Genomic DNA, 25739 nt, shown 5'->3' with positions numbered 1-25739 from the left:
TCAGGAATACAAGGAACATACCTAAACATAATAAAGACAATTTATAGCAAGCCAACAGCAAACATCAATTTAAATGGAGAGAAACTCAAAGTGATTCTACTAAAATCAGGAACAAGACAAGGGTGTCCACTCTCCCCATAGTTATTCAATATAGTACTAGAAGTTCTGGCTAGAGCAATAAGACAACAAAAGGAGATCAAAGGGATAGAAACTGGAAAGTAAGAAGTCCAACTTTCACTATTTGCAGATGATATGATAGTGTACATAAGTGACCCCAAAAATTCTACCAGGGAACTCCTACAGCTGATAAACACCTTCAGTAATGTGGCTGGATACAAGATTAACTAAAAAAAAAAAATCAGTAGCTCTCCTATATACAAATGATAAATGGTCTGAGAAAGAAATCAGAGAAACTTCATTCTTTGCAATAGCCACAAAAAATATAAAATACTTTGGGGTAACTCTAACTAAGCAAGTGAAGGACCTGTATAATAAGAACTTTAAGTCTCTGAAGAAAGAAATTGAAGAAGATATCAGAAAATGGAAAGATCTCCTATGTGCATGGATAGGTAGGATTAACATAGTAAAAATGTCAATCTTAACAAAAGCAATCTACAGATTCAATGCAATCCCCATCAAAATCCCAACACAATTCTTCACAGACTTGGAAAGAACAATACTCAACTTCATATGGAAAAACAAAAAACCTAGGATAGCTAAAAGAATCCTATACAACAAAGCAGCCTCTGGAGGCATCATGATCCCTGACTTCAAGCTCTACTATAGAGCTATAGTAATAAAAACAGCTTGGTACTGGCATAAAAACCAACATGTGGACCAATGGAAAGAACTGAAGCCCCTGACATTAATCTGACTGAACACCTATGAACACCTGATTTTTGACAAAGAAGCCAAAACTGTACAATGGAAAAAAGAAAGCATCTTTAATAAATGATGCTGGCATAACTGGATGTCAACATGTAGAAGATTGCAAATAGATCCATATCTATTGCCACGCACAAGACTCAAGTTCAAGTGGTTCAAAAACTTAACATAAATCCAGTTACACAGAACCTGATAGAAGAGAAAGTAGGAAGTATTCTTGAATGCATTGGCACAGGAGATCACTTCCTAAATATAACACCAGTAGCACAGACACTGAGAGCAACAATTAATAAATGGGAACTCTTAAAACTGAGAAGCTTTTGTAGAGCAAACGACATGTTCAATAAGACAAAACAACAGCCTACAGAATGGGAAAAGATCTTTACCAACCCCACATCTGACAGAGGGCTGATCTCCAAAATATATAAAGAACTCAAGAAACTAGACAGCAAAATACCAAACAATCCGATAAAAAAAAAAAAAAAAAGATAAAAAAAAAAAAAAAAAAGAGCTACAGAGCTAACAGAGAATTCTCAACAGAAGGATCTCAAATGGCCAAAAAACATTTACGGAATTGCTCAACATCCTTAGTCATCAGGGAAACGCAAATCAAAACGACTCTGAGATACCATCTTACACCTGTCAGAATGGCTAAAATGAAAAACACTGAAGACAGCTTATGTTGGAGAGGATGTGGAGCAAGGGGAACACTTCTCCAATGTCGGAGGGAGTGCAAACTTGTACAACCACTTTGGAAATCAGTATGGTGGTTTCTCAGAAAACTGGGAATCAATCTACCTCAAGACCCAAATGATACCACTCTTGGGCATACACCCAAGGAATGCTCAATTATAACCCAAGGACACTTGCTCAACTATGCTCATAGCAGCATTATTCATAATAGCTAGAATGCTGAAACAACCTAGATGCCCCTCAACTGAAGAATGGATTAAGAAAATGTGGTACATATACACAATGAAGTACTACACAGCAGAAGAAAATAATGACATCATGTAATCTGCAGGCAAATGGATGGAACTAGAAAATATCATCCTGAGTGAGGTAACCCAAACTCAGAAGGACAAACATGGTATGTACTCACTCATAAGTGGATACTAGATGTAAATCAAAGGTTAATCAGACTGCAACCCACAGCTCCAGGGAGGCTAGCTAGCAGGGAGGACCCTAGGAAGGACGCATGGATTGTCCAGCGAAGGAGAAATAGGTGAGATTTATATGAGCAAACTTGGGATGAGGAGGCGGGTAATGAAGGGCAAGGGATCGGGGATGAGAACATAGGGGAACGGGGGTTTTGAGTTGCAACAGGGACAGAGTGGGAGAGTAGGGAAAGAGATATCATGGTAAATGAAGATATCATGGAAATAGGGAGAAACAGAGTGCTACGAAGTTCCCAGGAATCCACAAGGATGACTCATCTTAGACTACTGGCAATAGTCAAGAGGGTGCCTAAACTGGCCTACTCTGGTGATCAGATGGCTGAATATCCTAACTGTCATAATAGAGCCCTCATCCAGTGACTGATGGAAGCAGATGCAGAGATCCATGGCCAGGTCCCGGGCAGAGCTCCAGGAGTCCAGTCGATGAGAGAGAGGAGAGATTCTATGAGCAAGAGACATTGAGATCATGATGGGAAAATGGACAGCGATGATGAGCCAAACTAGTGGAAATGCATGAATTGTGGACCAATTGATGAGGAGCCCCCATGGTACTAGACTAGGCCCTCTGGACAGGCAAGACAGTTGTTTAGCTTGAACTGCTTAGGGGGCCCCCAGGCAGTGGGATCCTGATCCATCCCTGGTGTATGACCTGGCTTTTTGGAGCCTAGTGCCTATGGTGGGACACTTTTCACAGTCATGGTGCAGGGAGGAGGGGCCTGGATCTGCCTCAACTGAATGTACCAGGCTCTGCTGACTCCCCATGGGAGACCTTGCCTTGGAGGAGGTTGGAATGGGGGGTGGGTTGGAGGGGAAGGCTGGGGGGTGGGAGGAGAGGGGAATCCGTGGTTGGTATGTAAAATAATAAAAAAATCTCTTAATAATAAATAAATAAATAAAGATTATAAAAAGAAACTCGTATTAGTTTTAATAAATGTCAAGTTTTTAGACAGTGACTCACAAAGATCTGTTAGCCCAAAATAGCACTTTAAAATGTGTTTTCTCCTGTTTGAGTAAGGATATTCACACATCCCTACTTTCTTGTTTTCTCCAGTAAAGTGTAGCCGGCAACTTCTAATATTAAATTCAGATACATTTCTCATGAGAATAGATATCAAACACCTAAAATTTTGACAATTTGTGATTATTCATAAACTTTTAGTTTCATTATAGAGGACGCAAAATTTAGAGAGGAAAAAAAAATCTGTGTTCTAGGAGTGCCAACTAAGACATGAGGGGAGGAGCAGCCCAGGCTGACACTGGGCAGCCAAAGGATGTCAACACTAGAGCAGCTCTAATGGGAGAGAAGATAGAAAGAACATAGAACAGACAGGCGGAAAACACTGTAATGAAGGAAGAAAAACTGCAAGGAAAACAAAAGACAGCTAGAAATTCTAAGAAAACTGAAGGATGACGTAAGTAAAGAAACAAAAGACTCCTTGGCATTATAGTCATTAATTGAAACACTAATTATTTAGTGGCAGCTGAGTCATGACATTCTTGCAGCCACTGAAACGATGGCAGCAGTGGAGAAAACAATAAGGAAAAACAGAGGTGGATTAATTGATTGCTATTGTTTTCTTGGAATTTACATCCTAGTAACGTGAGAGTGAAATAATTTCAAAAATTAAGTAAATACAAAATTAATATTAACAATAAGATATAAAGAAAAACATAGTAGTGGACAGAAACCTGAAGGCATAGGACTTTCTATCTGAGCAGTTACTAGTTTAGTCAAGAACTCAAGGGAGGGAGGGCTAAAGGACTGGACCCCGCAAGTAAATTTATGCTGGAGCAGACAGCACTTGTGAGGGTTTTCTACAAAGATGATGTTGATATTGGAGGGCTAGGAAGATGGCTCAGGGATCAAGAGCACATGGCGCTCTTGAAGACTACTTGGGTTTAGTACCCAGGATACACATGAGGGCTCATATCCGTCACTCTAGATCCAGGAGATGTGACATTCCTTCTGACCCGGACAGACACCAGACACACATGTGATCTTCAAGTACATACAAGCAGGTAAAACTCAAACACAATAAATAAAAAATAATACAAATAAATCTTGGAAAATAAAGTGATGATGTAGCTACTTAATTATAGTCTTAAAAGAGACATAAGTAACAACATACAGAATTACCAAAATAAAATTAGAACCATGGAAGATGAAGAGCTGAAGGAAAGCAGGGTAGGATACAAGGTATGCGGAGGCCAGGGAAACTGCAGGTGTGTGATGGTAGCTGTGTCTCCTGTTGCTTCAGAATGTTGTCTTGTGAGGAAACGTTCTTGAGGGTGCAGTTGTTCCCACAGTATCAGAAACTAAGGCATTAGTGCACTTTTCTGTTGTGACATACATTCAATAATGAAGGGTCCACAACCTCAACAGATGCTGTCAGAACTGTAGTAACATTTGTGTTGTGATTTAAAGCACTACCTCACCTTCTAGAAGATCAAGGGGAGAAAGACTGTAAAAGAGGGAGCTAGTCCTCCATGATCTCAGGGAGGAAAAGGCTCATCATACCCACTTCATAAAAATTCACAAAATTCACTAAATGTCTACAGTGCAGAACCCAATGGGCTGCTCCCCCACTTTGTGATACCCTGCTTCAAACTGTCTTTGAAGCATATGTTTTGTTTTGCTAAATAAAGTTTTGTTTTAACTGTTTGTGTCTTTCCACTGAATCCTTCTGTCCTTTGAGAAGAACTTGATGGACTGAAATATCTGAAGCTATTTGCCAAAATAAGTTACCGTGTCTCACTCATGTACTTGTCTCAGTGATGGAAAAGCTGATGTGAGTATGCTGGCATTTACATGAGCAATACCCTGGCCATTTTATGATGAGCATCCTTACCACTGTGAACCCAGAGATTGAATGAGAACTGGAAACGGCTTAGTAAGCTTATCTGTTCAGAGATATCTATTTTAAAAGGTGATATATAATTGCTACCACTTTTAGATACAAGATTTTCATTAAAGAAAGTAGCTCTGAAGATAAAATGGATTGTTTCAATAGTTGGGAAAGAATTAGAGACAAACTCAAAACTTCAGTACTTTCAGAAGAGTTTCATGTACCCAGTTCATAACTTCACTACATCAGACTACAGAAAACTTTCAAGTACAGTGAGGGTATCAAAGTTTATAACTATGGATTTCCCATGAAATTCTAATAAAAATGAGAGATGGAGTTTTTTTTTTTTAAAGAAACCTCACCATACCGAAAAAAACACTGAACATAATCGAACACAACTTAAAATAGTGATTACATTCTTGATGTTATATTTTCAGATGTAATTATTTCTAAAAGTAAATAAAACACATGGGCTAAAACATAAAAATAAAAGAGCAAATGAGAAATCTATGAGGGTATCTGTGTTTGTAACCTTGTACTATTAAAGCTTTACTTCTGAGATGGCCTTTGGTTGATAAAGTGTCCAACTCAGGTTTCCTTCTCTCTGGTATTACAAACATCACTCCCAGGGGAGGACCAATCTCTGAGAAGGAACAAGTGGCTAGGAACATCCATGCCCCGAGGCTTTGCCTGAGGCCCACATCTCACCTAATCATTATTCACAATCCCCTAGAAAAGCTTCAAGTTAAATCTGTGCTGGCTATTTAGAACTCCATTTGTAAGATGATTTTAAAACATTCTTTCTTATGCTTTCACAACTTCCCTTTTTGTTCATTCATGTGTACCCTAAGATGCAACTGGAACAGGCAGTAAAATTTAGTAGCAGTTAATCTGAATGTTGGCTCTCTTTACTCATTTATAAAAAAATAGTCTAATATTTGAAGAATGCCTAGGCATGACATTATATAGCAAAAGCAAGTGGGCATATGAAAACCTTCAAGGCATATGAAAAGCAGTGATAATGAAGAAGAGTTCCATCAGCTTAGAATTTTATAATATAGTTTTCATAAGTTAACTTATATTTGAGAAACAAAATAAATTCAATAAATGCAAAAATGAATTCAAAGATGCAATAGCTTCTGAAATTCAGAGATAAGTTAGAGTCACACCATGCCACAAACTAATTCAATTCTTGTTTTTTCTTATCTATAAATAATTTATTGTCAAATGTTATACTGAAGCTTTTCATTCTTATTTTATGTCTAGGACAGACCATTGCAATCCTCTCACTTTGGTGTTAGCATAAATAGATTATAAGTTACAATTTCCTATTAAATATTACATTAAAAAATCTCCTTATGCAAACTATACAACTCCATACTTAATAGTATCACTATTATCAGAAAGGCAATATATAAGTGTTGGTGTGGAGAAAGATGTTCATTACTGGGGTGAACATATATTAGCTCTTCCATTATGGGAAAAAACCATGCAAGTTCCTCTACACTACAACATGTTTATTGCAGTTAATAACACCATACTGCCTACTCAAAAATGGTTCTCCTAACATGTCTCTGTACAAAATCTACAATAATGAAAAGTGAGAGCATTTCACAACATATAAATATATCAGTATACCAGGGGGAAATAAGGTCCTCTTTCAAAAAGAGTGATTGAAAGTCCTGTGTCTCAGACTGCCTCAGTCAGAATCATTTTATTTACAGAGATATAATATTTTCTATCTCGAGTAGATATTATGAGGATAACATATCTTAAATAGCAAATCAATGTTGGACATGCAGTATTTGTTATTGTAGTTAGTAATAACTTTTTAGAACCTATTTACTTTTCAAAACTCATCAAAGATAATTGAAAGAAAACTTTCAGTATGTATGACTTTACACTTGAAGTTAAACGTTTTGTTCTTCCGAATCAAAAAAAAAAAAAAAAAAAAAGAAAAAAAAAGAATTTGTTGCTATTATTTCAAATATTTTGTTTGTCTTTGTGTGTGTACATGCATGAGCATGTAGGTGCTTGCACAGGCCAGAAAAAACCTTGGATTCTTGAGAGCTGGAGTTATAGGCGGTTCTGAGCCACTGCGAATCAAAATCCAGTCTTCTGCAAGAGCAGCAAGTGCTCCTATAGGGTATCTTTCCAGCCTCCCCAAAGATTTTTTAAATTATGAAACCACACATGACTTTTACATCTAAGACTAAGACTTAATTTTCACTCATGTTTTTTCTATGAAAGGACAAGTCTACTTCTAGTTGGGACTGACTTGGTACTGTGTCTTTTTTAAATTAAGAATTACACCTGAAAATAGTTTGTAGTTCTGGCTGTAGTTATCATGGGGACATTTTCTCAACTTTCTATGATGAGCTACTACTATATTTACTATCACATTTTGTAGATGACACTAGGAAGGTACTACTTTCTTCCCAACTAATATCTTAATAGTGAATCAGATATTGATTGCATCATAAGATGTAGCATTATGTTCTATCTGATTCAAGGATATAAAGATAAATTTGTGTTTGGGGAGAAAACATATATTAAAAATTTCTTTAAAAGATTTGGGAAAGTCCATGTTGATACACTCACAGAATTCAATTTAAGACAGAACCTTTTGAAGTTAGAAAAATGAAATATACATAATGGTCTAAAGAAGAATTATAGTACTTAAGATAATTCCAACAGAAAATCAAACAAGCTTTTTATTTAGGTTTGTGAGCATTCTGCTTTTACTATATGAGTGATAACCAATTTTAGTTTGTATGTAGTTTATTTAGTACAATTAACTTCTTACAGGACTCATTTTGAAATAGCAAATTAGGTAGCATTAGTCTTGGCTAATACTGACATGTAATGAAATATTCTAAGTATGTTGTAATGGAAGTATGTGATTTCAGTAAAAAAGCCGCAGATATAAAATATAGGTTAGGTAAATTTACATCTAGAGTCAGTGTGTACACTGAAATATTAACAGATGATATCATATAATACCTGAAATAAATATAATTTATTTCAAAATAAAAACATTGGGGTATAAATAGAAGATTATCCACAAGTTCTTAATTATTGATGCCAAATTGGGAATGTGGGGATTCATTACTAACATTTTAAAATTTATTTCATTAGTTTTTAAGAAATACATACATGAGTACTATATTAATATCATTTCTAGCACAATCCTCCCTCCAACTCTTCTCATGCTCCCCTTTCTTTCAACTTCATGATTAAATTACTGCTACAAACACATATGCGCACACGTGCACACATACACACTACAGACAAACATACAAACATAACAATACACACACACATATAAATACAAATGGCTGAGTTCATTTAGTGTTACTCGTGCACACATGCGTGCGTGAGTGCATGCATGCGTGTGTGTGTGTGTGTGTGTGTGTGTGTGTGTGTGTGTGTGTGCATGTGCGTGCGCACACATGTTTCGGACTGACCACTGGGGACTGGATCAACTATCAGGGCATTTGTCCCTGGGGAAGACTGCAGCTTCTCTTCATAGCCATTGATTGCCTATAGCTCATCATCTAGGGCTGGGTTGTTGTAAGATTTCCCCATCCACGTTGTGATGTCAACTGGTGTTTTCAATGTATGGTCTTGTTCAGACTACCACAATGCTAAGATTTCATGGGTGCAGCTCCTTGTCATATAGAGAAAACACTATCTCACAGCAGACATCCTCATCCTTTCTCTCTCTCTCTCTCTCTCTCTCTCTCTCTCTCTCTCTTGCCTCCTCTTTAGTGATGTTCCCTGTGTCGCAGATATGTACCTTACAATCACATTACTAACCTTCTTTGGAGAAAAAATGAAATGTACAAAATAAAATCAAAACATTAAAGCAAAATATTAAAAACTGAAAACTCCGAAGGCATATTACAATCTGTAATACTTACAGATTTAATGTTTGTTTTCTGAATTAGGTTGTTTTCCCCACTGTAGACAAGGCTGGCCTGGAACCCACTATGTACTAAGGCTTGCCTTAAATGAATGATAATCCTGTTGCCTCATCATCCCAAGTGTTGGGATTACAAGTATGAGCTACTACTTTCAGTATTTAAATATTTTTTAATCTGATTATTGATTATTATTAAAAACACACCCCTCCAAAGTGTCAGCACAGGGAAAAACATGACATTCATAAAAGAATGAAAAATTCATGTTCATTTCACTGGTGATAATATAAAATTAAAATGTCATACACTTTCATTAGATTTAAGAACAAACACAGCTAATACAAAAGTAGACAGAACTGCAGAGAAAGAAGTACTCTTATAAAGTGTTGATGAGATGTAAATTGGTAGATTTATTTACCCTTGATTAACCAATGTGATTTCAAAGTATATACGATAAGTTAGCATTTCAAAAGCATTCAGTGGGATTTGAAGCATAGCTGTGGTTCTGTACATGGGCATATCTAAATTTAGGAGTCTGTGCTTAAGAACAAAGAGCATGTTAAATCATCAGACATCAGTACAAAGATAAGTACAAGATGTGTATAAAAGTCATGTTTATTAGAGAAAACTGAAAGCATCTAAAATGCAATTACAGAAGAAGTTTCATATTTTTGTAGTCTTATTATTAAACTGAAATATTACACAGTGCTTAAAAATAGTGATGTGAATGACAGCGACTGATATGAAAAATGTTGCAATAAACTGCTAAGCGAAAGAAGCAGGGCAGCCACAGAGCATTTACGCCCTACAGTTCATAGTCCTAGTCACGAGCACACAGACATATATCACATGAAATCATCGATCAACTCAGAAAAGAATGTCAGAAAACACCATGTGTCCTATATCCAGGTTGTGGTACTACTACATTTTCCTGCATTACTAACTTTACAGCGAGTGTTAACTAATCTTATAAGTATTCCTTAAGGATGACAGGTTTATACACTTTTTTTTTAACTACTTGAAGTCACTGGCATTTCAAACTACAGATACCAGATACTCTCATGTTTAATGAAGATAAGAGAATCATAACTGTATAAAGAAACTGTGGCGCACAAACAACATTCCTACCTTGTGCAGAGAAACTGGGACATACATAGCAAGTGTGAGCTCCAGCAGTGTAATGGTGGTAAATGTTCAGGGGCACTGTGCTCAGCAAGGGAGGGCTGCTTCTCTCTGTTAAAGAAGAACATGGGCACATCCTGGTTTAGAACCTGAGACCCAAACCCATCTCACAGTCTGCCAGCAACATCACTGAGCCTTTGACAAAGAACAAAAGGATTAGGGTATTGCTATCCTTGTTCTTCAAAGCATTTTGATTAACCATCATAGAACAGTACACTGTTTTCATGTTTATTTTATATATTTTATATACCTAAAAACTATCACATTGTTGATAAGAATAGTAGTACAATTTTTGTGTCTACTATCTGCCAGGTAGTGTGCTAGATCCTTTCTTTCCCCATTCTTTGATATTTCCAACATTTAGTACTTGTTCAGCAGTATTTATTAGGTGCTTATTTTATTCAGGAACTGTATGAGGTACTGAGATACAATGGCAGTCAGTCATGACACAAGAAATCCAGCAACACTGCACCTTCAAATGGGGTCACTGGGTATTGGTATTTGATCCTCAGTAGCCCAGCTTTAAATGCACTCTTTCTATTCCAGCCCATTTAAAATAGTGCTTAAGTCCAAGTCTGACCATGACCACCATGACCACCATGACCACCACCACTACCACCACCAGCCCTCCAGACCTTGTAAGTTAAGGCAGATAAAATATCCACGAGAGAACAATAACTAAATTGGAATTAGTCACATGAGAAATACACAAAGTATGTTATATAGCTTTAATATACTGTTTGTAACATGTTATTTAATCCTCAGAATGTGTTATTACATAGATGTTAGGAAGTCCAATTTATCATGAGAATACAGCATCCTAGACAGGATGGTGATAAAATAAGTTTGGTCTGCATAATTCTAAGTTTTAAAATCCTACTTAAGGGAAAAATAAGAAAAATACATATTACAATAGAAAAAGAAGTAAAGTGATGAGTATAAAAATTAAGTATTCTGGCATGCGCGCGCGCGCGCACACACACACACACACACACACACACACACACACACAGAGCAATCACACAGAGCCACATATCTGTATGGTTTGTGGTATGTTTATAATCAAGGCCCACCACTGCATGGTGAAACAGCATGGAGGCAAAAAAGCAGGGAGATGGAGAAAAAGAGGTAGCTACTTAGAAAGGGGAACTGTGTGGAAATCATCCTCAATCACAAACTGTAGGAACTTTGGATGCCTGTTTTTAAGTGATGTCTTATAGATAAACAGTAGGAAATATTATCATTTATTTATTTTATGACCATGAGAAAGTCACCTAGATTCTTAGGGTCTCAGTTTCCAAATGTCTAAATGAGAATAATAGTAATCCTGCCTGATAGACTTATAAAGATTAACATTAATAGGTAATTAGAGCACCAGGTACAATAATTGATGCTATGTCACAGGCTTTAAATAAGTACCTGGGTTGAGTTAACTATACTGAGTCTCTTCACAGAGCATATTATGCCACTCATATTGTACATTTCAAGTAGTCCTCATCTTAATCCTATGACATTACTACTACCTGACCTCAGTCGAGAACAGGAATTGTACTCAGAAAGCCTAGGCTTGTGTGGATTATTAGTATCCATTTTCTCACCTGTAAGGTAGAGATGATCATATCTGCTGGAGTTGCCACCTGTTGTTTGCTTTTCCAGCATGCTCTCCCACTACTTACATTGTAGACAGAGTTTCCTTTATGTCCCCTCACCCCAGCTGATAAGGTGGGCTCTCTTCTCTCTCTGGTCACGGCTAATAGGTCTACAGATGGGATGGAATGGAATCTATGCTAGGGATGCTCATATCTGTCAAGGCCACCAAGTGTGGAGCTGACACTGAAGCCAATCCAGAGCATAAGTAATGTGAGCCTCAAATTAAGAGTATTTGAGCACTACTGCATCCTTTGAGTTAAGATATCATAATATTTGGCCTAAGCAATCCACCCACGTGTGTGTGTGTGTGTGTGTGTGTATGTGTGTGTGTGTGTGTGTGTGTGTAGGGAAGGTTGTTTATAGGTATTAGAATATTTATAAGATCAACTTAAATAAGTACAAAAACATTTGGTTCATTTCATTTAAAGGAGTACGTAGATAATAGCTGACATTATTGTCATTTTTTTTTGTTTGGTTACATAAACCTAACGTCTTTACATAGCAAACTGTACCTTTTAACAGTTATAACAAAATTCTATAAAAATCAAAGTACTTCAATGAAAGTCTAGCTTTATTAGGTATCATTTGTGAAGACACACTGTATAAAAGTTTAAGAATACATACATAATGTTTGAAGGCATTTTAGTTGATATACTAGGCAACAACACATTAGCTTCCTTATCCATTGAGCATAAAGCTTACACTATCACTTCCTAAATCTCCATTTCATCACTTGATACTTATGTCTATAAACTTGTTTGAAACCTTTTGAAAATATGGATTGCTAGTTAATTACTTTCCGATGAATTTTATTGAGCTTAATTAGCAAAGTTGTGGGCAGACAATTACTTTATTACCTATATATATATAAAACCCTATTTAAAGGAAACAAAAATATTACTTTGTTTATACAAAAGCTGACTTTTATAAAAAATAAAAGTACTTTGAAGTCAGAATTAAAATTGGAAGACTAAAAGTGGATAGTCTAAATAAGCCTGCAGGCATTACAAAGCTGTTTTCTTCTTGCCTACAGGATTAATGTGATTGACAATTATTTCCTTCTTGTGGGTAAGGAAAAGTAAACTTCAAATCAGTTCCTGTTTCACTGCCTAAAACTGAGAAGCTAAGAACAAGTGATAGGAACGTCACTTTAGAGTGTCGACTCCACCAGCAATGTCCTCCATCAAAGGATCAGATAATCTGTTCAGGAAGTTAGGAGAGTGAGTTGTGGTTTCATCCTTGACCATTATAAGCGCAAACATGGATTTTTTTAATGAAAAATTCAATAAAAAAGAAAGGAGAAACATTCAATATAAAGGAATAAGTCAAATTTTAAAGGAGGAAAAGAATGGAACAAGATGACAATCTCTATAAACAAGTGACAGGTACAGATGACGGTCACCGGTCAAAACATAATCTCTATAAAGAAGTGACAGTACAGATGACGGTCACTGGTCAAAACACAATCTCTATGAACAAGTGACAGAACAGATGACGTTCACTGGTCAAAACACAATCTCTATAAACAAGTGACAGTACAGATGACGGTCACTGGTCAAAACACAATCTCTATAAACAAGTGACAGTACAGATGACGGTCACTGGTCAAAACACAATCTCTATGAACAAGTGACAGAACAGATGACGTTCACTGGTCAAAACACAATCTCTATGAACAAGTGACAGTACAGATGACGGTCACTGGTCAAAACATAATCTCTATAAATAAGTACAGATGATGGCCAAGGCATGCACATAAGATACTTTTTAAGAGCCAACCTGGAGTCTGCCTGAGGGCCTAGCAACAGGAGCTGTCAGAGTTCCTAGTCGATGTCAGAGTTCCTGATCATTCAGAATCTACCTGAAGGCCTAGCAACAGTTGCTGTCAGAGTTCCTGATCAAGCCAGAGTCTTCCTGAGTACCTAGCAACAATCGTGCCTAGCCAATGAGGGATGACCACACGGACTGGGCGCTGGGTGGAGGGTATATAAGGCCTACCCTGTTATTGAATAAAGGAGTTTGTTATTTGCTTTCAACAGATTCCCGGTGTCTGAGTTGTTGATGCCATGCCTTCTCACCCCCTCCCCTAAGGGAGCCATTAAAATCCAAGCAACAGACCAACAATTAACAAACGGGGCCTCATGAAGCTAAAATCTGTACAGCAAACAACACTCATTTGAGCAAGGCAGCAGCCACCAGAATGGGGCAGTGTCTTTATCAATCATGCAGCTGATAGAGAGTTAGTATCTAAAATATATAAAGAACTAAAAAAAAATTGAACATCAAGAAAACAATGCAATTAAAAATGGGGAAAAGAACTAAAGAGAGTTCTAAAAAGATGACACACAAATAGCTGAGAAACACTTAAAAATGTTCAACATACTTAGCCATCAGGGAAATGCAAATTAAAACTCCATGGAGATGTTATCTTATCTTAGTCAGAATGGCCAAGATCAAGGATATGCATATGCCAGTGAGAATGTGGGGAGGAGACACTTATTCATCACCGATGGGAGTGCAAACGTGTACAGACACTGTGGAAATCAGTGTGTAGGTTCCTCCCCAAACTGAAAATTCAATCAACCACAAGATCCAACTATACCATTCTTGGGCACATAAGCAAATTTTGGTCTCTACATCTTACTACAGAGATATTTGCTCACTCATGTTCACTGGTGCTCTATTCATAATAGCCAAAAACTGAAAACAGCTTAGATGCCCATCAACTGATGAATGGATAATGGAATGTGGATATTATTCAAGTGTTAAGAAAATGAAATCTGCAGATAAATGGATGGGACTAGAAACAATCATCCAGAGTGAGGTAACTGAAACTCAAAAAGACAAATATTACATGTTTTATATATGGATGTTAGCTTTTACATTTCATAACTTGTGTTTCATTCAGAATAAGCACAGAGGTTAGGATACCTAGTAATTGGCTGGAGATGGATTGGGGAAGAGAATCTTCAAGGAAGTAGAAATAGAATTTAATGTTAAAGGTGAAACTAAAGTACTAGGATTACAGGGGGAGGGAGATGGGAGGGCAGGAAAGAGGGATATCAGGAGGGACAATTTTAACATTTTTTGTATTAAAATAAAGAGATATATATTTTAGAGTGAGTTGCAAATCTTCCTGTATTTTTCTCTACGGTATAGAATCAGGACCTTTACCATGCTAGGCAACCTCCTGCCACTGAGCTAATCCTCGGCACCTGATCAGCTTTCCCCTCAACCACAGATCTTAGCAACTAGTTGTTATGCTCTCTGCTGGCCATGGACATGTACAACGATAAAAGGGTTTGAGAAAGGACTTACAGAATCAAAGTGATGATGTACTTACATCTATCTGTAGCAAGATGTGGAGAACAAGAGAATAACTATCTACCAGGTGGAGAGCTGCTAAAACAAGGCCTCAGTAGAGAACTAGTGTAACAGTTCCAGTCTGACTGGACCAGTGGTTCTCAACCTGTGGGTCATGACCATATCAACAAGTAGCATATCTGATATCCTGCATAACAGATATTTACATTATGATTCATAACAGTAGCAAAATTAGTTATAAAGTAGCAATGAAAGTAATCTTGTGGTTGGGATCAACATAACACAAAGAACTGTATTGAAGAGTCACATCACTAGGAAGGTTAAAAAGAAGCACTACTCTAGGCCCTAAGCTTGGGCTCTGTTCTTAGTTTTGTTGACTTCCCATTTAGTCTACTTTAGCAACTATCCTGCTATATCTATTTAGTGAAAATCCTTCATTCTTGATACATGATTAAACTCCTAAGGTAAGCACTATTACTACTCTGGTCCACAGTCTTCATTCAATAGTCCTATCGCATTGGTTTCTCTCTCTCTCTCTCTCTCTCTCTCTCTCTCTCTCTCTCTCTCTCTCTCTCTCTCTCACACACACACACACACACACACACATACACACACACATATTATCCTTGTTAGAGTGGAAATTGAGCCCAGTTTCCTTCCTAATTTGTAATACCTCATTGCAGTGACTCCTATGCCTCTTATGACAGACCCTTGAATAGAATCATTATTATCTTTTAAGGCACCATGATTTTTTTTTTTTCTTTAGTGACTGTGATGCTCTGACTCTCTGGGCAGGAAAATCCCAATGCTTTCCACTTCTTCAATTCTTGATGAGGCCATTTGATCCTGCTCCAATCCCACTCTGCTAGCTTCACGTTCAGTCTTTCCCATTGGCATATTTGTTAAGGATGATGTAGCATTCCAATGGCCCCCCTGGAAGACATAAGATGTCTGCAAACTGGCTTCCTTTTCATTTACCCCTCCTTCTAACTCTTACCATGGCAACCTTCCCTTCGGCTCTCATATCCCTTTGTTTCAGTCCTCCTTCCTGCTTGAGCCACCTCAACCTTCCCTTCAGCTCTCTTCCTATACTGATATTAAGGTTTCTAGCTCCAACCCTCTGTTCATGCCTACTGACATCCACTTCCCCTTCCAACTCAATCCCTTCAATCATTAAAACTGTAATGCCTATTTGCACCGTGACCCTGAAGGAACAAAGTCTCCCGAACCCCCAGGCAGAGAAGAAACAAGGCTAATAACAGATAGCTAGATAGGCTTTGAAGACACACAGACAGCTTCCAGACAACTTCTCAGTCCTTCCCTCTAAGATGCAATCCACTACCTACACATGATTACATAGCAGAGCAAAAGAAAAAATGTAAGTCATCTCTTCTAATATTGGTAAAAAAGCTGTAGCCATTATTATTGGATAAGTTCAATCTGCCCATTTTTGTTGAACATAAAATTTAAATAAACACAAAGGGTGGGGAAGAGATATTTTAAATAAACTACTGAATTCTGTATTTCTGACTAACGGCTACAGTTTCAAAACTGAAAACCATGGCAGCACCAATTGGACTTAGTGGGTTATTTAAAAAAGGGGATATAAAGTTGGGAAAAGGAAGTGTGTGGGCATCTAGGTGGTAAATATGATAGAAATACAATGTATACATATCTAAAATTTTCAAAGATTTCAGACATGTTACATTAAAATAACCAAAATGCTATATTAAAATTGAAAACTAAGGTTTACATTTGTCTATACACCGATATGTTCACATGTGCCACATTTTTCTTTCTCTGAACTGTATCAGAATTAGTTCCTAAAACTCTGTTAAAAAGTCTTCCTATTATATGAGCCAGAAGACCAGGAACTACGCTAGGAGAGCATGGCTCCTAGAAATGACAGCAATATGACTGAGTTAACAAGATCTGAATAATAGCAACACCAATAAACACGCTAAGATGGAAGGGAGAAGTCTCAGGGGCCTGAACCCCCCCTACACAAAGAACTACAGGTAACTAATGACTGTCGAGAGAAGGAAAATCAGCCTTTCCAGAGATGAGCTCCCTAGCTGGTTATCTAGTGCCAATGGTCAGCCCTCAACTCACACACACACACACAAGCAACACTAAATGGACGTAGCAGGTTGTATTTATATATTTATGGATATATGTGTGTTAACAATAATAAAGGAGAGGCTATCAATCTGAGAAGGGATGAGGAGTGGACATGGGTTTGTTTTTTGAGACAGGGTCTTACTATGTAGCTTTGGCTGTCCTAGAAATCAGTACATAGACCAGGCTGGCATTGAATTCACAAAGATCTGCTTGCGTCTGCTTCCCGAGTGGTGGAACTAAAGGTGTCTGCCACCATGTCTTGCAAAGTATATTTTAATTAAAAAAATTAAAAAATATAAACCCACAAAAAACAAAGGGGAAAATTTCTTTAATTGGCCCAGAGAAAAACACTAAGTAGAAAAAAAAACCTCAAATATTTTTTCAAAGAATTTGTGGGCTACAATAATAGTTATTTGGTAAATAATGTTAACTGTATACTGATGGATTAATAGAAAAAGTTGGACATATCACCAGAGTTGTCAAAGCTAACTATGTCAAAGTATAATTTTATTCTCTTTAGATATATTAAAATAAGTTCATGTTACTTCTATTAATGTTTAACATTATAGTTATATTTTATCCCAAGGATTAAACATATGATGAATATGAATTACTTGATAAAAAGGTAACAATCAAAGTGAAGGAAGAACTATGTTGTTTGATTTTGTGATTTTAAGATAACTTCCCTGATTTGAGTATAACAAACAATATAAAACAAAACTCCAAAAAGAAAAAAAAGGAAAGAAAGTAAAGAAAAAAAAAGATGGCCATTTTTATTTTATATGACTGTTTTCGTTAATAATTCAAACTTAGTTGCCTAGTTGTTAAAAAAAAGACAAATTCAAGAGTGATAAAGTACAGTGATAAACTTATCAACAATTATCATGTGACATGATAAGTTTAAACAGTTTCTTAAGCACCTTTTGGTATCTTGAACTCTGAGGTTCCTGTGTAATAGATGCCCAGTGAGTATCTTCTGAACTTCTAGGATGACTGTTGAAACATTAATACCAGTGTACGTTATAGTTGCTATGCTTGGAGACTGTTTTCAGGACAGTGCGGAAGCCCTAAAAATATTCTGGTCTGTGAAGAAGTGTGTGTTGTCAGGCCAGTAAGATGGCTCAGTGTGTAAAGGTGACTGCCATCGAGCCCAACAAACTAAGGTCTATCCCTAGGACTCATTGTGGAAGGACAGAGCTGACTTCTGAAAGTTGTCTTCTGTCTCCCATACATGTGCTTTGTGAAGTACAACCACACATATACACGCACAGCAAATAAATAAATAAATAAAGTTAAAAAGAGAAGTATATTGTCTGTAATGGGAAAAACTGTACTATGAAGAGCCATTTACTGCTAGTATGTGAGATAGTATGTATATTAATAAATATTGTTATGATGCTCAAACAGAATGTGAGGGTCAGTTTTCTATTCTAGTTTTCTCTGTAAAATCAAAGTTAAAAATTATAACCAATACATGAGTCAAAAATATAAAAAAGTAATAAAAGAAAAGGGAAGCAAAAGCAAATAAGGAAGATGTTTTCACTAAGTATGGTGGTTCAAATGAGAATGGCCCCCATAGGCTAATATACTTGAAGACTTGCTCCCTAATTGGAACTGTTTGAGAAGTATTAGGGGGTGTGGCCTGGTTGGAAGAGGTTTGTCACTAGAAGCAGGATTTGAGGTTTCAAAAGCCCAGACAATTCTCAGTTAGCTTTCTCATTTATATCTTGTGCACTGAAGTCTGAACTCGCAGCTCCTGTTGCTGCTACACCTGCCTGCCTGCTCCTATGCTTCCTGCATGATGGTCATGCATTCTAATGCTCTGAAACTGTAAGCCCCAAATATACTCTTTCTTTTATAAGTTGCCTTGGTCATGATGTATTACTAAAGAATAGAAAATTAAAACTACAAAACTAAGGTAAACATATAAATGTGTGAAAGTATGCATGCATCAATGGGATAAAGGAGAGCATGTATTTATTAAGTGGGGGAAGGGAAAGAAATTTTAGTAAGGATGATGCCTGGCTGTTCTTGGATGAGGGAGAGAGAAAAAGAGTAGAACAAACACATGAAAAACCTGTACAGAGTTGACAGAGAACAAATGTTATATGTGGTCAAGCTGAGAAATTGGATGATTTGTAAGGTTATACACTGCAAGACCCTAGTAATTAATGTATAGCTAGAATGTCTTTCCCTTGTTCATTAAAAGCTAGAATGTGTTTCATCCGCCTATGAAAAGTAGAAAGCTGTCTTGGCTTTGTAGTTTCTTTAATTACAGATTAAATTATGACAGTTCATGTACTGATAAACCAACAGGGAGTTGGAAACACTGTTGAGTCAAGAATGCCTCTACTGTAGCTGTGGAACTTCACAACCTCGCCTAGTCTATCTAAACGTACTCTAAACATATTTCAATGCATGCCAACAACCAGATGAGGGAAACTAGAATGTCCATCACTAGGACATATTTATCAGTTCTGTGCATCAGGACCATTCGAGATTTTCTCTACTAGCTATTTTGAAATATTCGTTTATCAGTTGTAGAACCCACTGTTCACTAATCATCCATTCTCCTCCCCATGCCCTCTTTTCCTCCTCTGAACCCTTGGTAGGCTTTGGTAATCATGTTGCTATTCTGTGAGATAAACTTTTAGCTCCCATATATGAGTGAAAACAGACTATCTTTGTGTCTGACTGAATTTTGTTAACCTGGTGTTTCTTATTTCTATCCACATGGCTAAAAATGTCAGAATTTTCTCTAAATTCAGCAATATTTGGGGTGTGTATAGCTTAATCACAATTTCTTTCTTTCTTTCTTTCTTTTTTTTTTTTTTCCGAGACAGGGTTTCTCTGTGTAGTTTTGCACCTTTCCTGGAACTCACTTTGTAGACCAGGCTGGCCTCGAACTCAGAGATCCACCTGCCTCTGCCTCCTGAGTGCTGGGATTAAAGGCGTGCGCCACCACCGCCCAGCTAATCACAATTTCTTTTTTTTTTTTTTTTTTTTTTTTTTGGTTTTTTTCGAGACAGGGTTTCTCTGTGTAGCTTTGCGCCTTTCCTGGAACTCACTTGGTAGCCCAGGCTGGCCTCGAACTCACAGAGATCCGCCTGGCTCTGCCTCCCGAGTGCTGGGATTAAAGGCGTGCGCCACCACCGCCCGGCTAATCACAATTTCTTTATCAGTTCTTCTGTTAGTAGTTACTGAGGACCGGATTTCATACCTGGTTTCTGTGAACAGTGATGCAGCATCCATGTGACTATAGCTACGTCTTTGACAGGCTGACTGCCTTTCTTTTGGATACATACCCAACAGTGTGATCTCTGGGTCATCTTTACCAACCCCTCTCCCCAGGGTTCAGGGAAAGTCCTTGTGGAAGACAGCCTGAAAATCTAAGAGCCAAAGGCAATGGTGACTACAGGATTCTATTCTGCAGTTCTATTTTTTAAAATTCTGTCACTTGGTTTTCCATAGTGGGTATTGTAATTTAAATTTTCACCAAGAGGGCAGGATTCCTTTTTCTCCATATTGTTGTCAGAACGTATTTATTTTTTGTCCTTTTGATAATAATTTTGGTAGAGCTGAGGTGGTTGCTCATTGTGGTTTGGATTTGCATTTCCCCAATTTGGGTTTTTAAGCATTTCTAAATTAACAATGATGACCATTTACATATGGGATGTGTGGATTATTTTCAATGTGTTCTTTATATGTAGTCTAGATATTAATCTTATTTTCAACTATTCATTCAAAATTTCTCTTCTCCTCACCTGTCTCTTCTCTCTGTTATTGTATCTTTGCTATTTGGAAGCCATTTAGTTGATGCAATCCCATTTATTAAAGTGTGACTTGCTTCGGGATTTTGAGACCACACATACTCAGAATCTGTATCTGGTCAGTGCAATATCACAAAGTGATTCCCTTATATATTCATCATGCAGTTTCATATTTAGATCTGAAATTGAAATATGATCTATGTTGTTTTCTTGTATATGGAGAGAATTAAAGTATACTTTATTCATTCTGCATATGGATATCAAGATCATTTATTGAACACAACTGCTTTAATCTACCTGTGTTCTTGTTTTATTTGTTGGAAATTGGATTAAATATGTGAATTTTTGTGCTATTTTAGTGGTTTATATAGCTCTTGTCATGCCAATTATCATACTGTTGGTATTCCTATAGCTATCAATATGTTTTAAAGTTAGACATTGTAATACAACTGACATTATTTGTTGTTCAGGATTGGTTTGTATTTCTGTGAAGCCTGGATTGTTTTAGGGTAGTCTGGTAATTCCAACATTATTTCTTCTAATCCATGAACTTTGGTTGTCTGTTCCATGTGTCCATTTGGATTTCATTATAGGGTTCCTTTTTGGGTTTAATCTTTTCCTCAGTATTTATTTATTGTTTTGTGACCACTGGGAAGGACATTGTTTTCTTGTTTTTTGAGTTATTGTATTATTGAAATATAAAAGATTTTTAAATATGTTTGTGTCCAGAAACACTACTGAATTTATTAATTGTAAGAGTTTTAAGATACAGTCCTTACCATTTTCTGAATATAAAGTCATGGTAGCTGTGAATAGGGACAATCTGATCTCTTTCTTATTTGGATGTCCTTTAGACAAAAAAAAAAAAACCAAGTACTGTCATAAAGGTACACTTCTGCACACTTTCTGTATAATCAGAAATCATACTATATAGACTGTATGTACTTAAAAAAATCTAGCTTCTTAGTATTAGAATACCCATTTGTTTATTCAGTATACAGCTGTGTAACTGTGTGCTTAAAGATCTTTTATTGTCATATTTGTTAAAACAAATTGTTTTATGAGGAATTTGTGTGAATTTTTTTCAAATTTCTTAAAAAAAAATCAAATAGTGGGGGTTGGGAACTGATTGCACTGTCAAGGCTCAGACTGGAATGGCATATTCAGAATTAGATGTACAGACCCAGAAATGATCAGGCAGACTTAAAAATTTAAGTGAATTGATCAAGTCAGTGCTTCCTAAGACTTCTAGAAATACGAGCTTGGCCCCTAGTTTTCAGTTTTCTCAGTCTTCTAAGCTAAGGAAAGGATACGTGGCAAGAAACTCAGGCTACTCTGAAGTCCCCAAAAGAGAGGACATCACTAAAATCCAAAGGTACTGAAAGTGTCAAATGGACAACTATTCAAGTTGCAAAATCTTATGCAGTTTCCTGGTTTGGTTGTGAATCTGACTTCTTGCCTTGTGATGTTCATAAAAGCTTAATTGGAGATTGCTTATGAAAATTTCCAGTGGAGAAAAGTGCAAAATGGCTCTATGGCAGTGGTTCTCAACCTCCCGAACGCTGCGACCCTCCAGTTTCTCATGTTGTGGTGACCCCCCGCCATAAAATTATCATGTTACTTCTTTATAACTGTAATTTTGCTACTGTTATGAATTGTAATGCAATTATCTGACATGCAGGATGGTCTTAGGCAACCCCCGTGAATGGGTTGTTCGACTCCCAAAGGGGCCATTACCTACACACAGGCTGAGAACCAGCGCTCTATGGTCAATTACCATTCTCTCTACACTTATTTAAGAATTAGGGCTACTTTTATCTTTAAATAAAAAGCAAGGAGGAAGTAGTTATGGGAAGAAGCTTTGCTTCAGCAGGAAAGCACAGTAAATTTGCTATAAACTTCAGCAGTGTTCACTGTCTTTGAGTTCTTTGTTCTTAAACTGAACCCTTATTCCCCTAGTTTCTTCCAATGTCTGGCTATGATGTTGCAAATTATTTCTAATATTTACCCCTTTCTGATTTGACAGCTTTGATAAATGAATCATTTCCCCAAGGGAGAAGGCAGAAAACTAAATGTAAACGTCAAAGAAATAACCCAGATTAAATGAGTCAATATATGCAAAGTACTTAGATCAGTGCCCAACAGTGCCTGGCACAGAGAAGAAATATGTTTTTAATGATGGCTCCTATTATCCCCAGTATCATTATCATGTACAGTGACCATCAAATATCCTGAGAATTCAAGTTCCCAGGTGTCAGGGAAATATGAGATATAAATGTATGACGGGAAAAATTCCCACATTCTAGAAAATCAAATGAGGTTGGTCAGGGCACCAAAAATATTACAGGCTGAGTCAGTTCATCAACCCAGGGTTTGAGTCCATCTTATTCTGTTGTTGATTCATTGCTATTAAAACATTTCCGTTTCATATGCTCTCTCTAAAATGACTATACCAACTGTTCTTGGCACTCAACAAAAATGAACTTATTGGATAAAAACAAACATTTTAAAGTTATAATAACTATTGATAACAAAAAGGGAAAAATACATCCAAATCTACTCAAACTGAGCAAACTCAATAACCAAGGTATGCTGTATATTGCAGTGAATTTTGTTAAGTCTTCATAGGTTCAACCCCATGAAACTGTCCATATTCAATCATTTTTTAAAATTTAATTATAATTTTATCTGTTTTAACCTAGTATTTCATCAGTTACACTGTAGAGAACACATACTTGTACTTTTCTTTATCAGATGTTATGTTTTCATTTGATTAATTGACGTAACTTAGACAAAATGTAGATAGATAAGGTCTACAACAGCAGGCAAAATTACCCAAGGAAACAGAATAAGCATTTTATAAAGTACCATAGAGGTGTCTGAAAACTTAATGAACTACAGGTTCATGTTCCTTCATTATTCTTGCATCAATCATGGTCAAGATAAGTAGTCAGTGGAGATCAGGAAGGGAGAAATGAGGGCATGGGGTGCAGTAGAAAAGTGGAACACCTTCCCCTCTCACCCCCTTTCTTTTTTTTCCATGAGCTAGGGACTATGTAGCCCTAGGCTTTTCTCAGAATCACTACATAACTAAGATTGAGCCTGAACTCCCAATATATATGCCTTGACTCCACCTCACAAGTGCTGGGATTACAGGTTTCTACCACCATGAGCAATCAAAGTTCTTCAAAGGAAAAGGCAATGTTCACCCTTTTCAGGGAGGCTCTGAGAAGAAAATGGCTAATGAGGAATAAGGGAGAGTCTCATGTCTAAACTGAAGGATGACCTCTGTGCATGGAGAATATTTCCCCATGCTTTCACTGTCACATTGGTGTTAAAGGCAGCAGTATGGGCTGTGGGCACAATCCAGAATTGCTTACTCTCTTACCCTGCATGTGACCCAAAATTATCAGCCATATTAAGAGGCACACGAAATCAGCTCATAACTATTCATATTTATTATCTTTAAATATACACATATATTATTGCTATTGAGAGTATTATGTAGTATATACAAAGTGATTTATGGCTTGATGTTGATTTCTAGTGCTTTAATATACAAATTGATGAGTTATAAATCACACAGTATTTATAGCTCCTAAGAAGGACTGAGAGGCAGATGGGATACTACTAGAGTTAAAAGCTCATATCTCTTCTGGGAAAGATGAGGCATGAGGAGGTATGTCCCTGGTTAAACAGCCATAACTGTAAAACCTATGAAGACACAATAAAAAAATCTTATAAATTATCCTAAAGATACATATCAATTGATGAAAAATTTATTCAGCAGAATTTGCTAGCTCTTAGAAAGAACAATGAGTCAGTGGCACTTAAATTGGAGCTCATAACTCTTATTGCCACAGTTTTGGCTTAACAAGACAGACTCCACTTCCATGTGAGCATGGGCAAAAATCTAGGCTTTCTTCTCAAACTCCAGCTTTAAACCAAGGGCTCTGGTATATTAATAATGATAATATATGGCATATTAATAATGATTATATATCTGTATATATATGTACACACACGTATTCCAGGAAGTAGGAAAATTATCCGTGTTTCTCATGATCCAGCCATGTGGTTTAGAGGATAAATCCTGGGCAAGCACAGCTGAGAGGAAGCAGCTCTTTTCTACTTGCACTGAGCCCTAACCCAGAGAAAAGAAGTGGACACTGGGATCCAAGTCATCTTAAGTAACTCATGGGGTACAGGTTCTATGCTGAGAATACTGGGATGCAAGTCATCCTAATTAACTCATGGGGCACAGGTTCTATGCTGAAATAGACTAACCCAGAAAATGAAAGGCTACTTATTACTGGAGGTCCTCTTACTGTTCCTGTCAGTAGCACTGGAGTGGTGGCTCTCAGATTCTGCCTAGGGAAAGAGGGAAGGCTTTAAAGACAGAATGCCAAGGTCTACCACCATGGGACTGGCTTTAGTTAGAATAGAAGAGAGAAAAGCAAAACCACAGTGTGGCATTGAGGAAATGCCCATTTCTGGTAAGCAAATAGCCTCTTCTATCTTTGGGACAGATAAAAAGCTAATGGTAAACTGTATCAGTGAGCAGCAGGGAATGACTGGATGTCAGTTTTTGAACAAAACAGAAAAGTAATATGAGGAAAATACAAGTATTTACTGGAGAGCATCAAGGAAAGAGACAGATAAGAATGGATGTTCTGAGGTGAGATAAACTTCAAACACGGCCTGAAAAAAGTATAGCAAGAAGGCTAGACTTTGACAGGAGTGAACTGGTACAAAATTGATGCTCGGGGAGTATTGAAAACAACAGAACATTCCACCAGCAATTAACAGCACCTATCAGATGGATGTGACCAACGAACCATAAGCAGAGGCAGTCAAGGA

At 37.0% G+C, this 25739-nt stretch overlaps 1 protein-coding gene across 5 annotated transcripts in view; it reads right to left on the bottom strand.

The window, feature by feature from the left end:
• Mbd5 (methyl-CpG binding domain protein 5) overlaps window positions 1–25739 on the bottom strand; it is a 191870-nt gene that overhangs the window by 132963 nt on the left and 33168 nt on the right. For 4 of the 5 annotated variants that reach the window (XM_059260441.1, XM_059260439.1, XM_059260443.1 and 1 more), the window contains exon 2: window positions 9961–10065. The gene's annotated coding sequence lies outside the window, so the exon portion shown is untranslated. Of the gene's footprint in view, window positions 1–9960; window positions 10066–13443; window positions 13509–25739 lie in introns of those variants that run through there. The other variant, XM_059260440.1, reaches the window with a different exon arrangement.

The sequence above is a fragment of the Peromyscus eremicus genome, chromosome 4 (genome assembly GCF_949786415.1).
Source record: "Peromyscus eremicus chromosome 4, PerEre_H2_v1, whole genome shotgun sequence".
NCBI lineage: Eukaryota > Metazoa > Chordata > Mammalia > Rodentia > Cricetidae > Peromyscus > Peromyscus eremicus.
The sequence above is the reverse complement of the archived record's forward strand: the minus strand, read 5'-3'. Positions and strand labels throughout refer to the sequence as shown.